The sequence below is a fragment of the Chiloscyllium plagiosum genome, unplaced genomic scaffold (assembly GCF_037043375.1).
Source record: "Chiloscyllium plagiosum isolate Xiang-an unplaced genomic scaffold, Cpla_swu_hap1 HiC_scaffold_6, whole genome shotgun sequence".
NCBI lineage: Eukaryota > Metazoa > Chordata > Chondrichthyes > Orectolobiformes > Hemiscylliidae > Chiloscyllium > Chiloscyllium plagiosum.
In genome coordinates this window covers 34,915,448-34,928,388 of record NW_028270144.1, presented here as the reverse complement: position 1 = coordinate 34,928,388, position 12,941 = coordinate 34,915,448, and the positions used below count along the sequence as shown (strand labels likewise).

The 12,941-nt window shown below is 42.6% G+C and overlaps 1 pseudogene; it reads left to right on the top strand.

Moving 5' to 3' along the window:
• The first annotated feature begins 6,161 nt into the window (after window positions 1–6,161).
• LOC148149744 (uncharacterized) lies at window positions 6,162–6,769 on the top strand (annotated as a pseudogene).
• Window positions 6,770–12,941: the final 6,172 nt, after the last annotated feature.

Below are 12,941 nucleotides of genomic sequence, written 5' to 3'. Positions count from 1 at the left end.
TCTGTTGCAGAATGGTGCCCCTCACGTTAAATCACTAATTGTCCCTCTTCAATACAGAGATGGATATGGTATGTTGAGGACCACAGCTAATTACTCAGAGGATGCACATACCTAGGCTCAGGTCTCACCTGCTGTTGTGGTATTTCATAATCTGTCCGAGCAAGTTTATTAGTAATACATAAAATGGGACCCAGGGTCTTATGGCACAGTGGTAGTGTTTCTACCTCTGGGCCAGAATGTCCAGTTTCAAGCCCCACCTCAAGATGTGATGGCCTCAGGTGTGTTATGAATGTCCAAATAAGCTGATTTAAAAATAATCTAGATATATGGAGTGATAATCGAAAATCCAGGAATCTGCAACAACCATTCCTGTCCTTGCTCTATCCATGTCTCTGAAATAGCCACAACATCGAAGTCCCAGGTACCAACCCATGCTGCAAGTTCACCCACCTTATTCTGGATGCTCCTGGCATTGAAGTAGACACACTTTCTTGCTTGCCGATGCCATCTTGCGTCCCTGAAACTTGATTTTGGACCTCCCTACTCTCAACCTTTTCTAGACTTGAATTACAATTTTGGTTCCCATCCCCCTGCTGGATTAGTTTAAACCCACCCCAATAGCCTTAGCAAACTTCCCCCCCCACCCCACCCCCAGGATATTGGTACCCCTCTGGTTCAGATGAAACCATCCTGCTTGTAGAGGTCCCACCTACCCCAGAAAGAGCCCCAATTATCCAAGAATCCAAAACCCTCCGTCCTGCACCATCCCTGTAGGCACGTGTTCAACTCCTCTCTCTCCCTATTCCTTGCCTCACTAGCACATGGCACGGGCAACAAATCAAAGACAACAACTCTGTTCATCCTAGCTCTAAGCCTCCATCCTAGTTCCCTGAATTTCTGCCTTAAATCCCCATCTCTCTTCCTACCTGTGTCGTTGGTGCCTATGTTGACCACGACTTGGGGCTGCTCCCCCTCCCCCTCCCCCTTAAGGATCCCAAAAACACGATCAGAGACATCACGAACTCTGACACCTGAGAGGCAACACACCAACCGTGAGTCTTTCTCGCCACCACAGAACCTCCTATCTGTCCCCCTGACTATGGAGTCCCCAATGACTACTGCTCTGATCCTCTTCCCCCTTCTCTTCTGAGCAGCAGGGACAGACCCTGTGTCAGGGTCCATTGCATTCCCTGGTAAGTTGTCACCCCAATAGTATCCAAAACAGTATACTTATTGTTGAGGGGAATGGCCACAGGGGATCCCTGCACTGCCTGCCGGTTCCCTTTCCGTCCCCTGACTGTAACCAACTGCCTTTTTCTTGTACCTGAGGAGTGACTACCTCCTTGTAACTCCTCTCAATAACCCCATCTGCCTCCTGAATGATCCAAAGTTCATCCAGCTCTAACTCCAGTTCCCTAACACGGTTTTCGAGGAGCTGGAATTGGGTGCACTTACCACAGATGTAGTCAGCAGGGACACTAGTGGTGACCCTTACCTCCCACATTCTGCTGGAGGAACATTCAACTGCCATAACCTCCATTCCCACTATTCTAAATTCCCAAAGAGACTGTTGAAAAATAAGGAATAAAAAATAAACTCGTTACCTTACCAATCTGGCGCACAGAACTTTTTTTTTGGTTAGAGGAGGAGGGTGGGTGGGACACATTACCCAAGTAGTGTTTTGGGTAACGCAACCACACAAATATATGACTTCCCAGAAGTCCTTCACTCCTCCCTCCATCTCTCGGCAAATGGAGGTACCTGGGACTTCAACGTTGTGGCCATTTCGGAGACATGGATAGAGCAGGGACAGGAATTGTTGTTGCAGGTCCCAGGATTTAGATGTTTCAGTGAGAACAGAGAAGATAGTAAAAGAGGAGGAGGTGTGGCATTGTTGGTCAAAGACAGTATTACAGTTGCAGAAAGGATGTTTGGGGACTCATCAACTGAGATAGTATGGGCTGAGGTTAGAAACAGGAAAGGAGAGGTCACCCTGTTGAGAGTTTTCTATAGGTCTCCGAATAGTTCCAGAGATGTAGAGGAAAGGATAGCAAAGACGATTCTCGATAGGAGTGAGAGAGACAGGGTAGTTGTCATGGGGGACTTCAACTTTCCAAATATTGACTGGGAACACTATAGTACGAGTACTGTAGATGGGTCAGTTTTTGTCCAGTGTGTGCAGGAGAGCTTCCTGATGCAATATGTAGACAGGCCAACAAGGGACGAAGCCACATTAGATTTGGTACTGGGTAATGAGCCCGGCTAGGTGTTAGACTTGGAAGTAGGTGAGCACTTTGGTGATAGTGATCACAATTCTGTTATGTTTATTTTAGTGATAGAAAGGAATAGGTGTATACCACTGGGCAAGAATTAGCGCTGGGGGAAAGGTAGTTACGAAGCGATTAGGCAAGATTTAGGAAGCATAGGATGGGGAAGGAAACTGCAGGGGATGGGCACATTAGAAATGTAGAGCTTATTCAAGGAAAAGCTCCTGTGTGTCCTAGATAATTATGTACCTGTCAAGCAGGGAGGAAGCTGCAGTGTGTGGGAGCCGTGGTTTACGAAGGAAGCGGAATCTCTGGTCAAGAGGGAGAAGAAGGCTTATGTTAGGATGAGATGTGAAGGCTAGGTTAGGGTGCTTGAGGGTTACAAGGTAGCCAGGAAAGACCTAAAGACCTAAAGAGAAAGCTCAGAATAGCCAGGAGGAGACATGAGAAGTTGTTGGCAGATCGGATCGGGGGGTAAACCTAAGGCTTTCTATAGGTATTTAAGGAACAAAAGAATGACAAGAGTAAGATTAGGGCCAATCAAGGATAGTCGTGGGAAGTTGTGTGTGGAATCAGAGGAGATAGGAGAAGCACTAAATGAATATTTTTCGACAGTTTTCACTCTAAAAAACGACAATGTTGTCGAGGAGAATACTGAGATAAGGCTACTAGACTAGGTGGGATTGAGGTTCACAAGGAGGAGGTATTAGAAATCCTGCAGAATGTGAAAACAGGTAAGTCCCCTGGGCCAGATGGGATTTATCCTAGGATCCACAGGGAAGCCAGGGAGGAGATTGCTGAGCCTTTGGCATTGATCTTTAAATCATCATTGTCTACAGGAATAGTGCCAGAAGACTGGAGGATAGCAAATGTGGTTCCCCTGTTCAAGAAGGGGAGTAGAGACAATCCTGGTAATTATAGACCAGTGAGCCTTACTTCAGTTGTTGGTAAAGTGTTGGAAAAGGTTATAAGAGATAGGAATTATAATCATTTAGAAAAGAATAATTTGATTAGAGATAGTAAGCACGGTTTTGTGAAGGGTAGGACGTGCCTCAGAAACCTTATTGAATTCTTTGAGAAGGTGCTGAAAATGTGTTGATGGAAAAGCGCAGCAGGTCAGGCAGCATCCAAGGAACAGGAGAATCGACGTTTCGGTCATAAGCCCTTCTTCAGGAATCTTCTTTGAGAAGGTGACCAAACAGGTAGATGAGAGTAAACCAGTTGATGTGGTGTATATGGATTTCAGCAAGGCATTCGATAAGGTTCCCCACAGTAGATTATTGCCAGGAATGGGATTGTGTGAGATATAGCAGTTTGGATCAGTAATTGGCTTGCTGAAAGAAGACACAGGGTGGTGGTTGATGGGAAATGTTCATCCTGGAGTCCAGTTACTAGTGGTGTACCATAAGGGTCGGTGTTGGGTCCACTGCTGTTCGTCATTTTTATAAACTACCTGGATGAGGGCGTAGAAGGGTGGGTTAGTAAATTTGTAGACGACACTAAGGTCAGTGGAGTTGTGCATAGTGACGAAGGATGTTATAGGTTACAGAGAGATATAGATAAGCTGCAGAGCTAGGCTGAGAGGTGGCAAATGGAGTTTAATGGGGACAAGTGTGAGATGATTCACTTTGGTCGGAGTAACTGGAATGCAAAGTACTGGGCTAATGGTAAGATTCTTGGTAGTGTAGATGAGCAGAGAGATCTCGGTGTCCATGTACACAGATCCTTGAAAGTTGCCACCCAGATTGACAGGGTTGTTAAGAATGCATACAGTGTTTTAGCTTTTATGAGTAGAGGGATCGAGTTCCGGAACCATGAGGTTATGCTACAGCTGTACAAAACTCTGGTGCGGCCACACTTGGAGCATGGTATACAGTTCTGGTCACCGCATTATAAGAAGGATATGGAAGCTTTGGAAAGGGTGCAGAGGAGATTTACTAGGATGTTGCCCTGGTCTGGAGGGAAGGTCTTACAAAGAAAGGCTGAGGGACTTGAGGCTGTTTTCAGTAGAGAGAAGAAGGTTGAGAGATGATTTTATAGAGACACATAAGATAATCAGAGGGTTAGATAGGGTGGACAGAGAGAGCCTTTTTCCAAGTATGGTGACGATGAGCACGAGGGGGCATAGCTTTAAACTGAGGGATGATAGATATAGGACAGATGTCAGAGGTAGTTTCTTTACTCAGAGAGTAGTAAGGGTATGGAATGCTTTGCCTGCAACGGTAGTAGATTCGCTAACTTTAAGTACATTTAAGTCATCATTGGACAAGCATATGGACGTACATGGAATAGTGTAGGTTAGATGGGCTTCAGATTGGCATGACTAGTCAGCGCAACATTGAGGGCCAAAGGACCTGCACTGCGCTGTAATGTTCTACGTTCTATGTTATATAATGTAGCCACCATTTGGAGGTGCCGAGTACCCTGATAATGAATGAGTTATAGATGCCAATTAGGCCATTCAGCCCATTGAGTTTGCTCCACCATTCGATTATGACTGATATGTTTCTCAATCCTACTCTATTGCCTGCTCCCTGTAATCCTTGATCCCCTTACCACTCAAGAACCTATTGATCTCTGTCTTAAATAAACTCAATGACAATTAGTTCCACTGATTCACCATCCTCTGGGTCAAGAAATTTCTCCTCACCTCCATTCTAAAGGGTCATCTCTTCACTGTGAGGCTGTGCCCTTGGGTCTCAGTCTTCCACCAAATGGAAACATCTTCTCCAAGATCATTCTATCCACGCCTTTCAGTGTTACAGTAATAAAGAGTACAGTACAGAAAAAGACCCTTCTGCCCAACTCGCCCATACTGACCAGATCTCCCAAATTAATGAAGTTCCATTTGACAGCATTTGGCCACATCCCTCTACACCCTTTCTAATCATTTAACCATCCAGATGCCTATTAAATATTGTAATTCGACCAGCCTCCATCACTTCTTCTGGCAGCTCATCCCATACATGCACCACCCTTTGTGTGAAAATATTGTCTCTTAGGTTCCTTTTAAATCTTGTCCCCCTTGCCTTAAACCTATGCCTTCTAGTTCTTGACTCCCCCACCCCAGGGAAAAGACTTTGCCTATTCATCTTAAGCCTCTGCCCCTCATGATTTTATAAACCTCTGTAAGATCACCCCTCAGCCTCTGATGTTCCAGGGAAAACAGCCCAGTCTATTCAGCCTCTCCCTGTAGCTTAAATCTTCCAATCGTGGTAACACACTTGTAAATCTTTTCTGAATCCTTTCAAATTTCACAGCATCCGATAGGGAGACCAGAATTGCACATTGGTTAGGCCACTATTGGAATACAATGTCCTGTATAGCCACAACATGACCTCCCAATTCCTATACTCAATGCACTGACCAATAAAAGAAAGCATACGAAATTCCACCTTCACTATCCTATCTACGTGTGATTCCAGTTTCAAGGAACTATGTATTTGCACCTCAAGGTCTCTTTGTTCAGAAACACTCCCCAGTTCCTTACCATTAAGTGTACAAGTCCTGCTCTGATTTACCTTTCCAAAATTCAGCACCTCACATTTATCTAAAATAAATCTGATCAAGATCCTGTTGTACTCTGAGATAACCTTCTTTGCTGTCTATTCCAGGTAGTGAGACTATGGGTCTGAGGGGGACCCCTGGTTTGTGTACTTTAGGTAGTCTGTAGAAGCTGGGTATGTTGGATCCATCCGGTTTCATTTTTTGAAGATCCGTCTTGTTAATTTGTCCTGATGTATGAAGTTTCTTCACTGCAGCTGTGAGATAGTTTTCTAGCTGTGATAGTCTCATTACCTGGAACACTGGCTAGAGACTAGCTAAGGAACTCCACCGAAAAACTGAAATACCTAGTAGAAGACTCATGCCACTCACTCCACCCAAGAATTCCTGATGACCATCAAAGACACCAAGATAGAAATAATGGTCTCCTTTGACATAACAGCCCTATTCACATCAATTAATATCAGCCTGGTCAAAGATACACATACCACACTACTAAACGAACCAAGGACACAAATGCCAGACAGCACCAATTTCACCAGCAAGGACAACATTCTGAAGTTAGCAGACCTGTGCCTCACTACCCACTTTACCTTCAATGACAAGACCTACAAACAAATCAACAGGACACCCATGGGATCACCAATATCAGGCTTCTTAACAGAAGCAGTAGTGCAGAGACTGGAACAAACAGCCCTCCTTGTGATCCAACCCAAACTTTGGGTCTGCTATGTAGACGACACCGCTGTCATCACAAAACGGAACAAATTAGAGGAAACCTACAACATTATCAACAATATCCTTACTGGCATAAAATTCACAAAAGAGGGAAAGAACAACAACAGACTTCTCTTCCTTAATGTCACAGTGGAACAAACTGTAAATGGCGAATTGCAGACAAGCGTCTACAGCAAAGCAACACACACAGACCAGATACTCAACCGCAGGAGCAATCATCCCAACACCCACAAATGGAGCTGCAGCAGGACATTATTTAAACATGCCACAACACACTGCAGCACCCAGGAACTATGGGCAGCTGAAGAAAAATACCTATACAGCGTATTCAAGATTAATGAAGAATGTGCCGATTTCTAAATAACAAACCCAAGCAAGCAGACACAACTTACCTAGAAACTCTAGCCATATTGCCATAAATCAAAGACATTGCAGAGATGACTATCAGATTACTCCAATCCCTTGGCACCATGTTAGCCCACAAACTTGCCAACACACTGAAACAGCAACTAATGAACCTAAAGGACCCTCTACCAACAACTAGAAAAACAAATGTTATTTACAAATTACCATACAAGAACTGTAACACACACTACATCAGACAGATAGGCAGAATATTTGCCACCAGGCTACACAGGCACCAACAAGCCACCAAAAGACATGACCCACTATCACTAGTATCCTTACATACAGGCAAAGAAGGACACCACTTCGACTGGGACAACAGATACATCCTAGGACAGGCCAAACAGAGACACGCACGGGAATTCCTCGAGGCCTGGCATTCAAACCGGAACTCCATCAATAAACACATCGATTTGGATCCTATTTACCAACCTCTGAGAAGAGGAACCCGAAAATGATATCACCCAACTTAACAAAGCAAGACACATAAATAGAAAGCGGGACACAACACCAGTGCTTAACCGGATGCTCACTGATGATGTTACCCAGCATGGTGATGAAATGTCTGAAAACAAAACCTTCCAGCTCAGCAAGCAAACGTACAATCTGAACCTGAACCTGAGCTACAAATCTTCTCAAAAATCAAACTGTGTACAAGTGTCTTTAAAGAAAACATAAAAACCAGTTTCCATAATTGTCAAAGAGGCCATACCCAGACAAATCAGAACTTCTGCCATTTAGAACCCATCTTGAAAAATGTAAGGACAACATAACTTTGTTAAAGGAGCAGCATCATCACACTGTGCTCTGTGTACTTTATCCTTGCTAACCAGCCTACCATGAGGAACCTTGTCAAATGTCTTACTGAAGTCCATGTAGATCACATCCCCTACTCTGCCCTAATTAATCTTTTTGGTTACTTCATCAAAAAACTCAATCAAGTTTTTGAGACTCGATTTTCCATGCACAAAGCCATGTTGATTATCCATAATCAGTCTTGACCTTCCTAAATACATGCTGATAGATTCCTGAAGAAGGGCTCATGCCTGAAACGTCGATTCTTCTGCTCCTTGGATGCTGCCTGACCTGCTGCGCTTTTCCAGCAACACATTTTCAGATCTGATCTCCCTCTTAAGTATTCTTCCACTGTCTTTATACCCTTCTAGGGAATCACTTGATTTCTGCTCTCTATACCTGACATATGCTTTTCCTGTATTCTTTAGTCATTTTTAGTTATTCTTTAGTTATTCAACTAGTCATCCAGCATTCCCTACACCTACCAATCTTGCCTTTCACCTAACAGGAACATACTTTCTCTGGACTTCTGTTATCTCATTTTTGCAGGCTTCTAGTTTTCCATCCATAAACCCCCTCATCAACATTTGAAGGAGCTTGCCTAATACTGTCAAAATTGGCCTTCCTCCAATTTAGAACTTTAACTTTTAGACACTCTTCCATCTGTCCATTGGTACCTTTCCTTCCTACATATCATCTGCACTTCAATATTCCGATTGCAATCTGTCATCTTTCGGCCATCTCTTTGAAATGCCCATCAGATGTATTTATTAATTTCTAATTGTGCTATGAGTTTATTTCTTTGTACTGAATAGTACATACATTCAGAGTCATTAGTTCTGTCTTTTTATTATTTTGGATCTTCGAGCCTTATCTCTTATTTTCTACTAAATCGTTTTCTCTACTCGTTCCTGTCACAGTCTGCTTATGGTTTCACATATTAATACCTTTTTCTCTTGCCTTGTGTCCACTCTTTGTTTTACCACATCTCCCCAAATTTTATCTCTTGCCCCATGTGATGTTTGTCTTTTTAACTTTACTACTTGATTTTTTTATGACCTATGGTCATACTGTGTACAGCTGTAATGTAACTCTTTGTCCTTCATGTCTCATTCTGTTAGAAAGGATTGTACCAAGGTATCATTTTATCTAAGATGGTGCTGTGAGTGGCAACACACTGCCGCTAGTGACCATTAAATTGGAGGTATTGGATGTGGTGCCACTGAAGCAGGGTGCTTTGCCCTGGATGATGTCAAGCTTGGTGGGTGTTGCTGGAGTTGCGAATATTCCATCACTCTCTTGATTTGTGCCTTGTGGATGGGCATTGGGGGGTCAGGAAGTGAGTTACTCATTGCAGGGTACCTAGCCTCTAATCTATCAACATTTATTTCACAGCACCTTTAGCATCTTGATCCCGAACTTCTTTAATTAAAAAGTGCAATTTGGCAGGTCACATACTCCATACAAAAGCACAAAGATTTATGGCACAGGAAGAAACTGTTTTTTCTCATGATACCTGTGCCAACTGTAAAAGAGCTATTCAGCTTTGTCCCAACTTCCAGTTCTTAATCCATAGCCCTGCAGCGAACATCGCCATATGTGCAAATTCAAATACTTTTTAAATGCAAAGAGTGTCAGATTAATAACAAAGTTCCATGTTGGGATGTCTCTCTGATGCATACCAACTGCTGAGGCATTTCCTAAGGATGAACAAGGTTAAAGACTCTATTATAGGCAATTCAATGGGGCTATTATTATTGTGTCAAAAACGAAAGGACCCCCTTTCATGAGGCTTGTCCATCAGCTAAATGAACTTGGTAGCCCGAATTTGGCGAAGGAAACTAATTCCCAGTGAGATCAGTGGCAAGTGTCTTCATCACCTTGGAAATGAGCCAGAATGAGGTAAATGTCTGGAAGATCAGTATTGACTTATGCCTTGATATTGGCGGTTCAGAGCTGAGGCTTGTTCAATGAGCTGAGCATAATTTGGTGAGGAGACACCAACATGCAAGCAGATTGACATCAGTTAAGTGGAAAATTGTGCTGAGGTTTCCACATGCTTTCATGTGGCTGGGCAGTTGAGAAGATCAAAAGCAGTGCAAAGTGGCAAATATCACAACCCCAATGTCATTTAAAACAAGGTTTAATAAATTCATCTACTGATCAAACATTAAGTTAACACTCAATACAGGCACATCTTCATGACAAATGGTGAATGTTTCAGGACAATGACCTTCCATCAGAACCATTTTTTCATCAGGAAGTGAACATGGAGCAACGAAAGAGGAGGTTGTAAATCATTGAGGTGAAAGCAAGGTCAAAAGGGAACTTGATGTCATCTCTGATGGCAGGGAGAGGTCACTAATATTGTGATGAAGAAAGAAGGAGATTCAGAGGGAAGGGATAAAGTGGCTGAAAGCACAACTGGAGATGGTGGAGATGCTGAGCTAGGAACAAGACACATCCTAGTGTTGAAAGTCTGAAGAGTGCAGTAAGACTCATACAGCAAATCAGATACAAAGGTCAAGAAGTGACAAAAGATTCAACTAACAAACTATGGAAAAGATGAGTGTGGATTTGAAAGGTTTGGCCCAGTTTCCTCTTAGTCATTGTGATATCCATGATTGTTAATATTCCAGCAATTAACTCCTGAACTGCTTTCTCTTCCATTTGGATGAGATAAGAAAAGCTGGTCACACTTCTAAAGGCATTCATTGTGCAGAAAAATGGAGGTTGGGAGAATACACAAACAAATGTTTCACAAACAAATGATTCAATCAAGAAGATGATAACAGTGCTTTTGAAAAGAAGAGTGGTAGTGCCTGAGATAGGATCATTTACTGTATCAGCAAGGATAGTTGCCAGGAAAAGAAAGTAACAGTAATATTTCATCGAAATGGACCCAGGAATGCATGAGATAGGTTGAATGAATGAGAGGAGTTCATAGAGAAACTAGAATAAAACCGAGATTGAAGAACAAAGCAATGGAACCGTTTGTGAAGAAATGCAATGCAATGTCATTTGATCTTGGATCAGGCAGGAAAATTCAACAGCCAGTGATTTAGTGGGGCTATGATTAAAGGAAAATGGAACCTATCTCATGATTGAGTTTTGAGAGGATATTATGATATGTGGGAGGTAAATAGAGGGAAACTCCAGTTCAGGAACATCAAAGTGGTCCAACTATCAGGTCATAGAATTTAGAATTGTTGTTGGAGAATGTAGAGATAGGAAAGGAGGTGCACAACAATGCAGAGGTGAAATATGACTATCTCAGTGACACAACACCAGGTTATAGTCCAATAGATTTAATTGGAAGCGCACTCGCTTTCAGAGCGACTCTCCTTCATCAGGTGATAGTGGAGGGCTCGATTGTAACACAGAATTTATAGCAAAAATTTACAGTGTGGTGTAACTGAAATTATACATTGAAAAATTGATTGTCTGTTTTTCAATGTATAATTTCAGTTACATCACACTGTAAATTTTTGCTATAAATTCTGTGTGACGATCGAGCCCCCCATATCACCTGATGAAGGAGCGTCGCTCCGAAAGCTAGTGTGCTTCCAATTAAACCTATTGGACTATAACCTGGTGTTGTGTGATTTTTAACTTTGTACACCCCAGTCCAACACCGGCATCTCCAAATCATATTTCAGTGACAGTTTGTATGTAGAAGTGCAAGTTGAATCTGGGTAAGTGATTAAAAGATTCTACAGCCTGAAAGTTGGGGCTAGTCGGGTGGGAGAGACAAGCTGCAGGTAGAGGCAGTTTTCATGAATTGAGATGAATTGATTCAATTTTACCAACATTATATGGGAATGTTTTAGCTCATCTAGATTTTAATGTGTCTGGACAGAGCAGACATGCAGCCACGAGGATAGCAAGACAGGCAAAACAAAAAATCACCAGAGAGTTGACTCTATGTTTCTTGACAGCATCATTAAAGTATGGCCTGGTAAGGAACCAAGTTTGCAGTTCCAAGAATGATAAAGGTTATTGTGTGGGTTTAAGAAAAGAACCACTTGAAGACTGGAAGCTCTGGTGCAACAGAAAAATCAGAATCAAGATGAGAGTAAAAAGCAGAATTTTCCATTGCTGTTCAACTTGATTTTGCACAGAGTACGGGGGGTTGAGGAAAGAAATTAGGTTAAGGAGACACTCAACCAATATTCTGTCCTCTGACCCCACTAACAGGATTCTTTGTTGGCAAGATCAGTATTTATTACTCATCACCTATGACCCTTCGGAGGAGATAAGATGCTTTCTTGAGCAGCTGTGGCCAGTTAATGCAGGTACACACATAATGTGGTTAGGAAGGGAGTTTCAGGACTTTGAGCCAGTGACAGTAATTCGTCAATGGTATATCTCCTAGGCCGAATGGTATACGACATGCAAGCGGTGATCCTCTCATACATCTGCGACCCTCTTTCTTCCACAAATTGGCTGTCCCAGGTTTGGAAAGTGCTGTTGAAGGGAGTGATTTGTGCAGTGCAAAACAGGGAATTGTCCTATGATGAGAAACAGGAGGAAAATCATAATTGAGGCCTCTGATCAGTCGTAATATGTAAAATGGCAAAGCAGGTGTGAGGGATCATTTATTGAACTCCTAATCTTATTTATGTGTATCTGAGCCTTCAAGTGGAAAATCAAAGGAAAATGCAAGCTCATATTTGAGAGAGGGAACTAACAATTCCTGAATACAAATGCAAGAAGAAAGAATCAAAGAGAATGGGGTAGTGGCGGGTGTGTTAAGGGTAGAGTGGTTGGTGGAGAGAAATAAAAGACTGTTCCAGTAAATTTAGTGAACAAGAGAGAATCTCCTCATTGCTGAAACTGTGTTGCTGGAAAAGCGCAGCAGGTCAGGCAGCATCCAAGGAACAGGAGAATCGACGTTTCGGGCATAAGCCCTTCTTCAGGATTCCTGAAGAAGGGCTTATGCCCGAAATGTCGATTCTCCTGTTCCTTGGATGCTGCCTGACCTGCTGCGCTTTTCCAGCAACACATTTTCAGCTCTGATCTCCAGCATCTGCAGTCATCACTTTCTCCTCGAAGAATCTCCTCATTACCAAACCTCAGTAATAAATGTTACATACTGATGATAATTGTCAAAATTGCTATTTTGTAACTCTAAGTGTTCATGTGGATGGGAAATAAGTTGATTTGTTTCTCTTAGAACTTGGAATATAGGAAAACTGTAGATAATCCTCAGTTATATGCTTTTCTATTTAT